This window comes from Tetrao urogallus (genome assembly GCF_951394365.1).
Source record: "Tetrao urogallus genome assembly, chromosome: 9".
NCBI classification, from domain to species: domain Eukaryota; kingdom Metazoa; phylum Chordata; class Aves; order Galliformes; family Phasianidae; genus Tetrao; species Tetrao urogallus.
The window spans coordinates 16,988,908-16,999,874 of record NC_136822.1 but is presented as its reverse complement, the minus strand read 5'-3'; positions in this window follow the sequence as shown (position 1 = coordinate 16,999,874).

Here is a 10,967-nt window from a genome sequence, read left to right as displayed (position 1 = left end):
AATCACTTGTTCTCTAGTAACAGTGTACTTTTCTCAAAGCTAATAAAGTGGGGAATAAAAGCACTTGGCAGGCATGACTGAGCAAGTACTCTCGCTGGGAATGTTTATGGTCTGTTCTAGAGAGGTTATGTCTGAGTACCTGAACTCTAGAAGTGTGGAAACAAAGTTCAAAGAAACCAACTTACCTTTGCAAAATAGGAGGAGGGAGAATGATGAAGGTTTAGCGTAGCCTTCACCTCTTTGGCATGTTGTTAATTTAGCAGTAGAAGTAAATTAGCACTGCTGAAGTGTAGTTTAAAAGCAGTTGAGTCAAGTGAAGAACTTTTGGTGTTCGGTGTGTTTTTCTTTTGTGCCCTGTTGCTTTTTCACCAGTAGTAGGTTAGGTACATGTCAAAGAAGTCTTTTAGCCTGCTTTTTGATAAGTTTCCTTATATTAACTTTATCCTTGTGGGTTTTACATAGGATGGATTTGGCAGTTTTAATTTAATTGGAAATTACGAGTAAAATAAATGCTGACAAATTGAGCTTTTTGAGGATTGTGAACCATGAAGCGTGTTTGTTGGATACAAGGGGTTTACTGAATTGGCCAAGACTTACGGTAAAGTTCTCTGAAACCGAGACAGCTGAGTCACATTATTGGCTGTACATTATGGCCCTTTTCTAAGGCAAAGAGATGAAAAATAATACACATACAACATGTTTCTTTTACAAGTCCAAGCAGAAAAGAAAGGAAAAGGGACTGGAAGGTTGCCTCCTAGACTGTACTGTATTTCAAAAGACATATGTATGTGCTAAAACTCAACTCTTTTCCATACTAATCGTTTAATGTGCAGGCTAGTCAGTCTTGTGCTAGTACTTGAGGTAGCTAATGGAGATAATACCTCGTACTCTGCCAAAGACTCTTCCCAGATTTTAACTCACACAGTTTACTTGAATTGTGATCCTTTCAGAAGCACAGGGTACCTGTTAGGATCCCAGTTGTCTGGCAAATGTCTTGACTGCTTAGCAGTGAGCCCTTGTGATGGGCAATACCTCTGCTGGTTTTCTTCAACAGAGCAACCTAGGTTGGTCTTCAAAATACTAGTAGTCAATTAAAAAAAAAAAAAAAAAGCAGTTCTTGAACATCTTCAAAATGCAAGAAGCCTTGAGCAGGACTGAAATGTTTGAGAGTCAGCATTCCATCTGAGATGAATTAACCGCAAATAGAAATACCTGCCTGTTTTCTAATTCAAGTATAACAGAACAAAATTTCTGTGCCCTGGGACTTAAGCCTCTGCCTTTCTAGAAAAACAATGATGCTGATGGCTGCAGAGATGCTGGCAAGCTAAGCACAAAACATCTGCAGGTACAGGCACAAAGAAAGGAATAATGAGCAGGGAGTAAGGACTGCTTTACCACGCAAGTAAAGTGGTAATAAATTGATTCTCAGGTTTTATGAAAATACTTTCTGTGGTGAGATATGCTGTTAGGCAACTTTGGTGCTTGTGCTATTAAGTAACTTTTTATTAAGACTGGAAAGCATTAACTGGGCTCTTGACTACAGGCATAGCTTAAAAAAAAAATAAAAAAGTTAATGTTGATTATATTAACTTAAGAAGTTTCTAGATAAACCTCCCTTTGGGAAAGGAAGTAAATACTTCCATTCCAAATAGTACTCTAAAATAAGTACGTTGTGGTCATTAAAATGCTTAGACTATAAAATATACCACTTATTCTTCATTTTTGTGTTTATGTTCCCAGTCTGAACACAGTTACCAGCAAATGCTACTGCTGGATTTTAATAATGGAGAGTGAAAACTTCTACTGGGTTCTGAGAAGTTGATGCAGATGCTGAACATCCAGTTCTGCTTACCAGTTTGTGAAGACAGTCTTCACTGGTGGAAGGAAAGCAATTAATTTACTGCATTTTGTTCTGTCAATTCTGTACAATCTTCCATTTCAATGTCAGGTACTACTGAAGAGCACTTTTTGTAGAATCAAAGTGGTTTTCCCAAGAAAACTTTTAGCATCTATCTGAGATGCTGTTGCTGTAGAGGATACACTTAACCAGTTGTGATTTCTTTTTTTACATGGTATTTAGCTAAAATGAAGCATTTAAAGTGGACACCAGCATTTTAATTGAGTAGGTGAAGTTAATTATTCTGCTTTTTAGTAAAATTCTCTTAAGTTATATTCCTCTTCATCTTGCTCTGAAATGGAGGATGAAGCACTCAGGTAGTTATCACTGCTCAGCAGTGCTCCCTTGATTTAGGTCTTCAGCTTGGAATGTTTTGATGTGTTGAGGAAGATGGCATAACTGCTAACTAGAGGTAAAGGATGTAAATGTGAACTGGGAGGCAAGAAAACTACCTGAAGAGAAGGAGAGCAAAACCTATGCCTGATTCTGGAGGCTTTGCTTAAATGTGTTGTCAAGTTATTTTGCAACCCAGCTCTTCAGCTCTTCTTTCACCACCTCTTTTCCAAACCCTTTACTGTATATCAGCAGAGAGAATGATATCACAAGCAATTGCAAGGTGATTTGAGATGTGTAACCATCATTACAACAGCTTCATGTTGTCTTGATGCCCTGGTGTGTGAGCCATGATTTAGGTAACTTGCAATATGGTTCCTCTTCCCTAATTGGTGTTTTTTTATGGACTGGAATTAAATGTAGGATACTTAACCTTGGGGTAGAACAGGACATCACACAAGCTTAATCTTCACTAGGTTGTTTTTTTTTTTCTTTCTCCTAAAAGGAAGTTCTGTCACTGTAATGTATCCCTTTTAACAGAGTTCTGATTGTACTGATAGGCAACATATGCTGTAGTGTCAAAGCATTTAATCTGTTATGGATATGAAAGTGACCTTCCAAGCAGGAGAGTTGAGAAGTCTTGAAATTGTTGCAGAGAAGTTGGTGGTATTTACTGTTCAAATGCCTCTGCGTTCATGTCTCTTCTTAGGAAAGTTCCTGTTATTTGTACGTATCTATTGAGGCAAATATTAGCAGTTTCTTTCAGATGTAGTAAACATGAATGGGTGGTATCCTGACCTCATTAGAGAAACAATGTGGGTAGCAGCTTGGTGCATAGGAGAAGAAGATGCACTAACAACAAGCGCAGTGTCTCAGCAGTGCTTCTTTGCAGAACACAAGGTTTGCAAAGCAGATGTTTCTTACAGATGCGTACAGAAATGATGAAAATTTGATGAAAACAGGCTGAAGAACCCTTTGTTGCAGTTAACCATAGCTGTTCTCATACTTCAGGCTGAAGCAGGCAAGGACTAATGACAACATAGTCAACATGAGTCATATGTTCAGGAAGAGCAAACAAACAAATGCAAATATGTTACTGTCTGAGGAATCATAATTGTTACCTTGGAGCTCAATGTGGAAGTGCAGAGAGAAGTCTTATTCAAGCATCATTGATGGTTTGAACAAGGATAAACCTGTGCTCCTTCAGGCTTCACAGAAACTTTGGGTTTATTTCCAGCTTAAATAAAGCAAGCAAATGTACTTACAAAATCAGTAATTCTGTCAAAAGAGTTGCCTCAAATAGAGACTCCCTCCTCCATCTTCTGACACATGTAGGTGCAGTGCACCTAAGCAGCCTATGAGCTTTAGGGGCACAGGTGAAGCCCCACAGGAGAAGGGATTGGTGTTAAAATGTTTCACAGCTGAACAGCGTCCTGCTGTGCCACTCTGTGTGTGGGTAAGTACCACTAGTCCCCATCTGCTGGTGTGGTAAGCAAAGATCCATCAGTAATCCTCTACAGAAAGTTCCTGCTCCTTACCTATTAGCAGAGCTGTTGTTTATGGCTAAATAAATATTTAGTTACTCTCCAATGAACTTGTTTGTGATACAAAACCGGTCAGTAGTGTTTACTATTTTCAACTGATTCTCAAAAAGCCATTGTACTCTTCTGGGGTGGTTGTAGCTGGTGAAGAAGCAGGCAGCAGTTTCTGCAGGGAAGGGTTCTCAAGGGTCTGCATAGGTTTGCCTGCTGTCTTATTCTACAGCTCTGCGTCTGTGTAGGACGGTGTGCTGAGGACTGTGTTACTGTCTGCCCTTTGTAGAGCAAGAAAGTTTAGCTGCAGAATTGAGATGTCTCACTTAGGGAGCTGTGCCTTTGTGTTAATTCTGTCATGAACTTTCCACAAATGGTTTTAAAAAGAGTTAGGAAATACCTCAGTGGAAAATGTGTGGAGGTTTTGTTTTTAGTATAGAAGCTTAAAGCAACAACAACAACAAAAACTCCCGTGGCTTTTGCTGAGGCACACAGTTCTTTGTAAAAGCTCTCTCAGAAGTAAAGCTTCATCCCATCTTCTGTTGATTTGTTACTTGCAAACAATGCTTGTTGTTAAAGGAAGCCATTAAGTCTACAGAAACGAAGCCTATGCTTCTACAAGTGCAAGTGCGTGGCTGTGGTGGTGAAGGTAGAAGAAGAGGAAACCTAACTTATATTTGGATTACAAAACAGAAGCTTCTGCGCTCCCATTCATTCCCCTATATTTAACTTCAGAAAATCTGCACAGTTTGCAGAAACACTGCTGTTCACTGCCACCTCTAAACCTATTTGTTTTACACATGAGCTGCATTCGGGGTCTGGAGCAATTCTTTCAGTGTAGCAGAAACCTTTTATCTCTATTTACTGTTGCTTTCAGCCTTGGTTCTAAGAAATGTTATGTGAATAGTATATGATATGTCATAACTCAACATCGAGTTTGGCTTTTTCAGCTTCTACTTAGAAAGGAAGGGCTGATGGGGTGCCTTTGCTGAGAAAAGGTAAATTAAAATTTATAAACAGAAGTTCTTATCTCAGCCCAGTTTTTGTAGGAACATGCATTTCCAAATGAGCTGATAGGGTGAGCGTTGCTGACTGACTCCGCTGTTACTTTTGCTTGTAGCAGAGCAGCAGGTCTGAGGACTGCGGTGCCTCCAGCATCACTGTATTTCTTTCGCTGCCCTTCTAGGCGGGGGCAGTTCTTTTTCAACAGAACTAGAGGTTCATCTTGCTGCAGCAAAGGGAATTACTTCTAAAAGTCAGGCGTTAGGTGAGGGCTCGGCTGGAGGGAGTGTGCAGCACCTGGGCTCGCTCTGCTGCTCCTTGTCCTTGTCTGTGTGCCAGCACTTCCTGTTTGTACGGATTCTGTTTACTGTCTGGGTTCCAAATAGCCTGGGAAGGTGGGAGGATGGGAAGAAGCAGAAAGAAAAGCAAACAGCATTATTTAAGGTGGAATTTTGTATTTCTGTGTGTATATATATGTGCTAGTATTTGTTACTATGTAGTCCAGTGACACGGAAGAGTCTGTCCAGTTCTCTTGATGTTGCTCTGTATGATTTCCAAAAAAAAAGACTTCTGCATACATAAACTGAAATTGAAGCTCTGGGTGTTTGTAGCAAGGAACAGAGAGGTGCTTTTACTTTGCGTTCTCTCTGAAGTTCTTGTAAGGAATGCTTGTCACCCACACAAAATAGATTATTTTTAAAAAGTAAAGGAAAGCCTTATTTCTACTGGTGGTACAAAGTGACTCGTTGCTCTGATTTTTACTGCCTAACTTCAAGGCTTTTGGCTTAAACAGCTCAGAAGAGCATGGGTGCTGCTCCCTGGGCTCCAGCACACAGCTGGCCCTGACAGCACGGCTCTGATCCCAGCACTCAGATGGGAGTTCTTCCCACCCCACTGCTCCCCCAGCCATGAAGCAGTGAGTAATAAGTACATGAAGGAAGCATAAAGAGAAGATGCATTGCCTCACTAGTTCTTCACTGTGCTGTGTGACTGTTGAGTCCTCTATAAATACAAGATCCTTTGAGGTAAAGCTAGAAATGGAATTCTTGAATGACTTGTAACTAAAAAGAGTCTTAATTCCAGGCTTTCTTTAACAAAGGAAATCAAATCTGCCTTAAACTGGAAGAAAATGTTCTAGGACAGATGCTGTGCTCTTGGTATGTCACAGGCTCCCTAGGGAAAAAGCACTGTCATGGTGGGAGTTGCAGAGGTCACCAGCAACTTGCAAATGCTTCTTTCCTGTCATCTTGTTTTCATGGCTCCCAGATAGTGATGCTGTAAACAATGTGCATGCATGGCTGGGGGAGGCTGCTCAAGGGGGGATAGAAATAATGTGATGTCAAAACCCTAGGATTTATGAAGGTGTTTTGTTTTTCTTACAGGAAAAAAAAAAAAAAAAGTAGTAATACTTTGGGCTTTTTTAAAACCAGGCAAATGAAAAAACAACTGTTCATCTTGGGTTTTTTCTTCTGATATCTGATACTATATCATTCTCGAGTAATTCTTCAGAATGGCCCAGCAATGCTTTGTAGTGAGTTCCTTTTTTTTTCTGGATGATCTCATCATTGGTATTACTTACAGTGTCTGAATGTCACTACAACCAGAACCCAAGGATATTAGATTCAGAAATGAAAAGATAGCTGCATGCAAGAGAACTTTAAAGAAACATCTAATATAGCCTATCTTCTCATATGTAACTAAACTAAAGCAGAGTCTTAGTGAGATTTCCTCTTCACAGTAGAGAATGACCTTGTATTTCTTCTGTGCTGTAATTCTACAAATACCAGCAGTAATGTTAATTTTTCTAGCTTGGTGTAGAACAATGCAGAGGTGCTGCTTGGGGGTAAGGGGAGAGAAGTAGGTAACTGCAGCTAACATTGATATTGTTGCTTCTCTGTTTCAGAAGGAAACGAAACGCTGGGAAGATGTTTTTGGTTGTTAGATCCCTCTGCACGTTGTTTCCCTTGAGCTGCTGTTTGTGATCAGATAAGAAATTCTGCGTATTTGCGCCTCTTCTGTGGAAGGATAAAGACAAAAATAGTACGTAAGAAATTCACATACGTAAATAATACAGAAGAAATTCACACTCATTTACTTGCATTACATTAGTCTTCTCTTGCTTTCTGTTATGAACAAAGCAGCGCTGCTACTGTGTGTAACAGTGTTGTCATAGAGGAGTTTCAGACATCTTTGTCTTCCTGGATTTTGGAGAAGTGCCAGCTTGGCAAGCAGGAAGAACAAAAGGACGGGACTGAAAATATCTCGTCGGAGGCAGCCTCACCATCACCACACATCAGGTTGGGACAGCAGCAGAATTAGGCAAGCAGCCCGGCCCAGTTTTCTTCATGGTAAGCACTGGAGTAACTGTTCTCTAAAGATGAGAATAAAATATTTTGGTCTTGAAAGTTTGAAATTTTGGGAACAAAATGGAACGTAGATTTTTTGGCGTTCTTGAGAATGTTACTTTTGCCACACAACTTCTTTTTCATGATGTTAGTTTTGGGGATTCCATAGAATCTTTTTTTCTAAAAAAACAAACAGAAAAACTGTGGGGAAATAGCTAAAGCTTTGTTCTTCTACTGGTTTGGAACAGAACATAGAACTCACAACTGTGTAGTAAATTGGAATCTATAAACATAGTTGGATTGTTTAATGAGCAGATTCCTTTTTTCCCTTAGATGACAAAGGGGGGAAAAAAAAAAAGTCTAGAAGATACTTCCAGCTGGCAAAGAAATAAAATACATACCCATCTTATTGAACAACTTTTTGATACTGATGATAGTGCAAATTATTATAAAACATTACTGCATCCTGTTTATGACAGCCATGTAATGAGGTTTGTCTTACAATTGGAAAAGCCAGTGGTCTTCAACTGAAGTGTAGAAGTCAGAATGGTTAATTCAGTCTCAAGTACAGACTGATAAAATTGTATTGAGTGTTTAGTCTGCCTTTCCGAATTGATTTTGAAACACTAGCTGATGTTTACAGCAATGCAAAATTATTCAGTCCTCTTTCAGTTACTGGAATGCATATCTTTTTGCATAAGCCTCGCGTGTTTTATGCCTTTGATGTGGTGTTTCTGTACAGCTCATTTTTGATTCTTCCCTCTGTATTTGCTAGCTTTTTTATTAGGTGGTACGTAATAGGAGAATTTCCTACTTGCAAAGCCTGAAGAGTAGTACAAGGTGCTGGTGGATGACAGAATAAGTCTCCTAAAGTGAATAAAATGATTTAGATTTTTTTGCTGGACTGGCCCACAGACTTGCATGGTGAGTCTTTATATCTGGTTTATAAAACACGTGTTAATGTTAGGTGATGCTCCTCTCTTTAGAGAGCCATTCCACAGGAAATTTACAAAACAGGGAAGAAAATTGTGTTAATCATGTTACTTAATAGCCAAATATTGTCATCCACCTGAAGTTAGTAGAATATCTCTGGACAGTCTCTGCAGTGAAAATTAATCTAATCTGTAAAAATCTGTGTTCTCCTAGCAAGAAGGTTGTCTGGATTTTCTAATAGAGGAGTTCATGCAAGATCACTTCTCTGTTGTCATTTGCTGTTTTTTATGATGTGGATTCCATTTCTACTGAAGGATAACAGTCCTTTTTAGCATAGAACTGAGACCAGCAGAAGACTCTTGAGAGTCTTCTGACAAAATGCTGTGTGCAAAAATGCTTGCAGTGGAAAAAGCACTGCCAGGGTGTCCTACTGGGCTGTAGATGCACGAGGTTTTTATGTGATAGTGTGGCTGTAACAGCTGCAGTAGGCTCAGATGTCTTTAGGAAAAATATATGGGCATTTTTTACTAGAGTTCATTTGTCCCAAACTAAGTCTGTATATGTTATGAACACAGAACGTGTTATGGTTAGGAACCTCTGTTAACTGGGGTGTGGTACAGCTCTTACTGAATTTTTCCTCCACTGACCTCCATTCCTCAGAGGGAAGGAATTCTCAGAAGTAGTAGCAGCAAACTTCAGTGTCTGGTAAATATTTTCAGAGTTAACATACTTGTATGTCATGGAGAAGGCATTAGAAAGCTAACTGTAGCCTGCAACTGAATAAAACAGTCAACAGAATGAAGTTCAGTTAACTGTGCTGTCTCAGTTCTGCATGATTCACTATTGTGTGGTGGTGAAACCTCACCGTACTGGAGTTCATCCAAAACATATTTTGAAGGCCTGTGTCTTAGAATTCCTTTAACTAAATTTTGTAGTTTCACTTTATCATATAAGAAAATAGGTCATATAAATCAGCATGATAAATGTATCAAGCAACTATAAATAAGTATTTTGGGAAATCTGCTGATGAACTTCCCTCTTTCTTCCTCCATATATATTGATTATTTTTGAGTTTTAAAATTCAATCTGTTAGGTTAGTAGCTTAGCAAGGTTAGCGATGGAGAAGATGCTTAACACATCAGGAAGGCGGTAATGAGTTCAAAAAGCCGCGGTCTGATCTGCTGATGCCTTCAAGCTTTTCTTTTCTGACAAAGCTTTTGGCTCAGGAGCAAGGTTTTAGGTATTTTTGGATTGCAGGTGTGGTGCAGTGTTCATTTGAAGTGCTTGCATGGAGCCTTACTTGGATCTAAATAACATCTCTTCAGAATTCTCTGAAAATTATACTTTGACTGTCGAAGAACATAATTGATTCTCTTTATTCCAGGCAGCCTTCCAGATATGGAGTGTACACAGCAATGCAAGCTGCCAACTGTACTTCAAAACTGTTTCTGTTTATGTTTTTGCTTTCCAAATCCAAACCCTGGAGGCGTGCTTACATGCACAAGTGAATGTGCACACAGCGACTACACACAGACCCAGCACGTCTGTTACCCAATTTAAAACAAAAGCTGCTCTTCTGGGGCAGTTGCTCTTAAAGGCAGTGTAGATATTTGGGCTGTCCTTTTTGGTCCATTTTCAAGCTTTTAAAAGAAACGATCTTGAGTTGGCACTTCACTTTATAATCTTTTCAAAAGCCAAAGGTTTACATTTCTTTTGAAAACATGATGTACAGAAGGATTCAATGTGTGCGTGTGTTTCACAGTTTTGCCTCAGTTTCTTTGTTGGCAATTATTGGTGGGGAGGGAGGGAAGGTTGGCAATGAAACCATCACTTCTGAAGGAGAGTTAGCTCAGCACTGCTGCAGTAGTGCTTTCTGCCCTGCATAGATCCCGGTGTTCACCTCTGTCTCTCAGTAAGGCAGTTCAAACAGTGGAAACTAAACCAAGAGGGGCAGAGTGAGTAGTTCTTTGCCATTTTAATCTAGCTGCGCCTGCAAGGAGCCGGCTTGGGGAGTGTGGGTGCCAGCATGATGTAGAATGAGAACACCTGCCTTGGGCAGCGGGCCCTCGTGACCATCAGCTCAGAAAGGCCCAACCAGGGTTGTGGCACCAAACTTAAAAGACTGCTGGTAGAAACTCAGCCTGTGTTGTGAATACTTAACTTGATTGTGGTCCACCTATATTATTGTTGTTTGTGTATGTGGACAGAAAAGTTCTTACGACTGCATATTCTTGCTTGGTATTTTAATGCTGGTATATACCTTAACAGTAATGTGTTTTTTACCTATGCTTGTAATTAAGAAGTGTAGATAAAAACATGTTATTTTAGATAGTGTCTTGCTTATGCTTTACCTGATTAAAAAAACAAGATGCCACTGTACCTTCTCAGTATTTCTTTTTACTTGTAGGCTGAGTTAGCAGTAATTCATGATTTTTCAAGTTGCTCTGAATGGTTCTATCAGGGTTCATTTGTAATGTTTTGTAATTGAAAGCTTTCCTGGTTTGACTCTTCAAATACACTGTGAGTGTGCTTAGAACTTTCCATTTCAGCATCTGCTTTGCTGAGACCATTACAATGACAAGGAAAACAGCTTCTTTAAGCTGCTTTTCAAAAAGAAGTCAGTAGCATAGTCCCTTAGTCCTTTTAAACATGTATGAAGTGTTAGTGGAAAAGCATTTTTCTAAACCTGCAGTGTCCCTTTAGTATGCTTTGCTGATAATTTTAAAAGTCCAAACTGCAACTACAAAGGAGGGGAAGGAAGGAAAAAGAAACCCTATTCCTGCTGAGTGTTACTTAGGAAGCAGTGCATTTGGGAAAATGTTCTTATGCATCTTAAGAACTGCAGTGTGATAAAAGTGGCCATAATTCAGGAGAAAACATTTCAGAAAAGAAGTACTGAAGAACTGGGGGGTCGTGATTATTTTT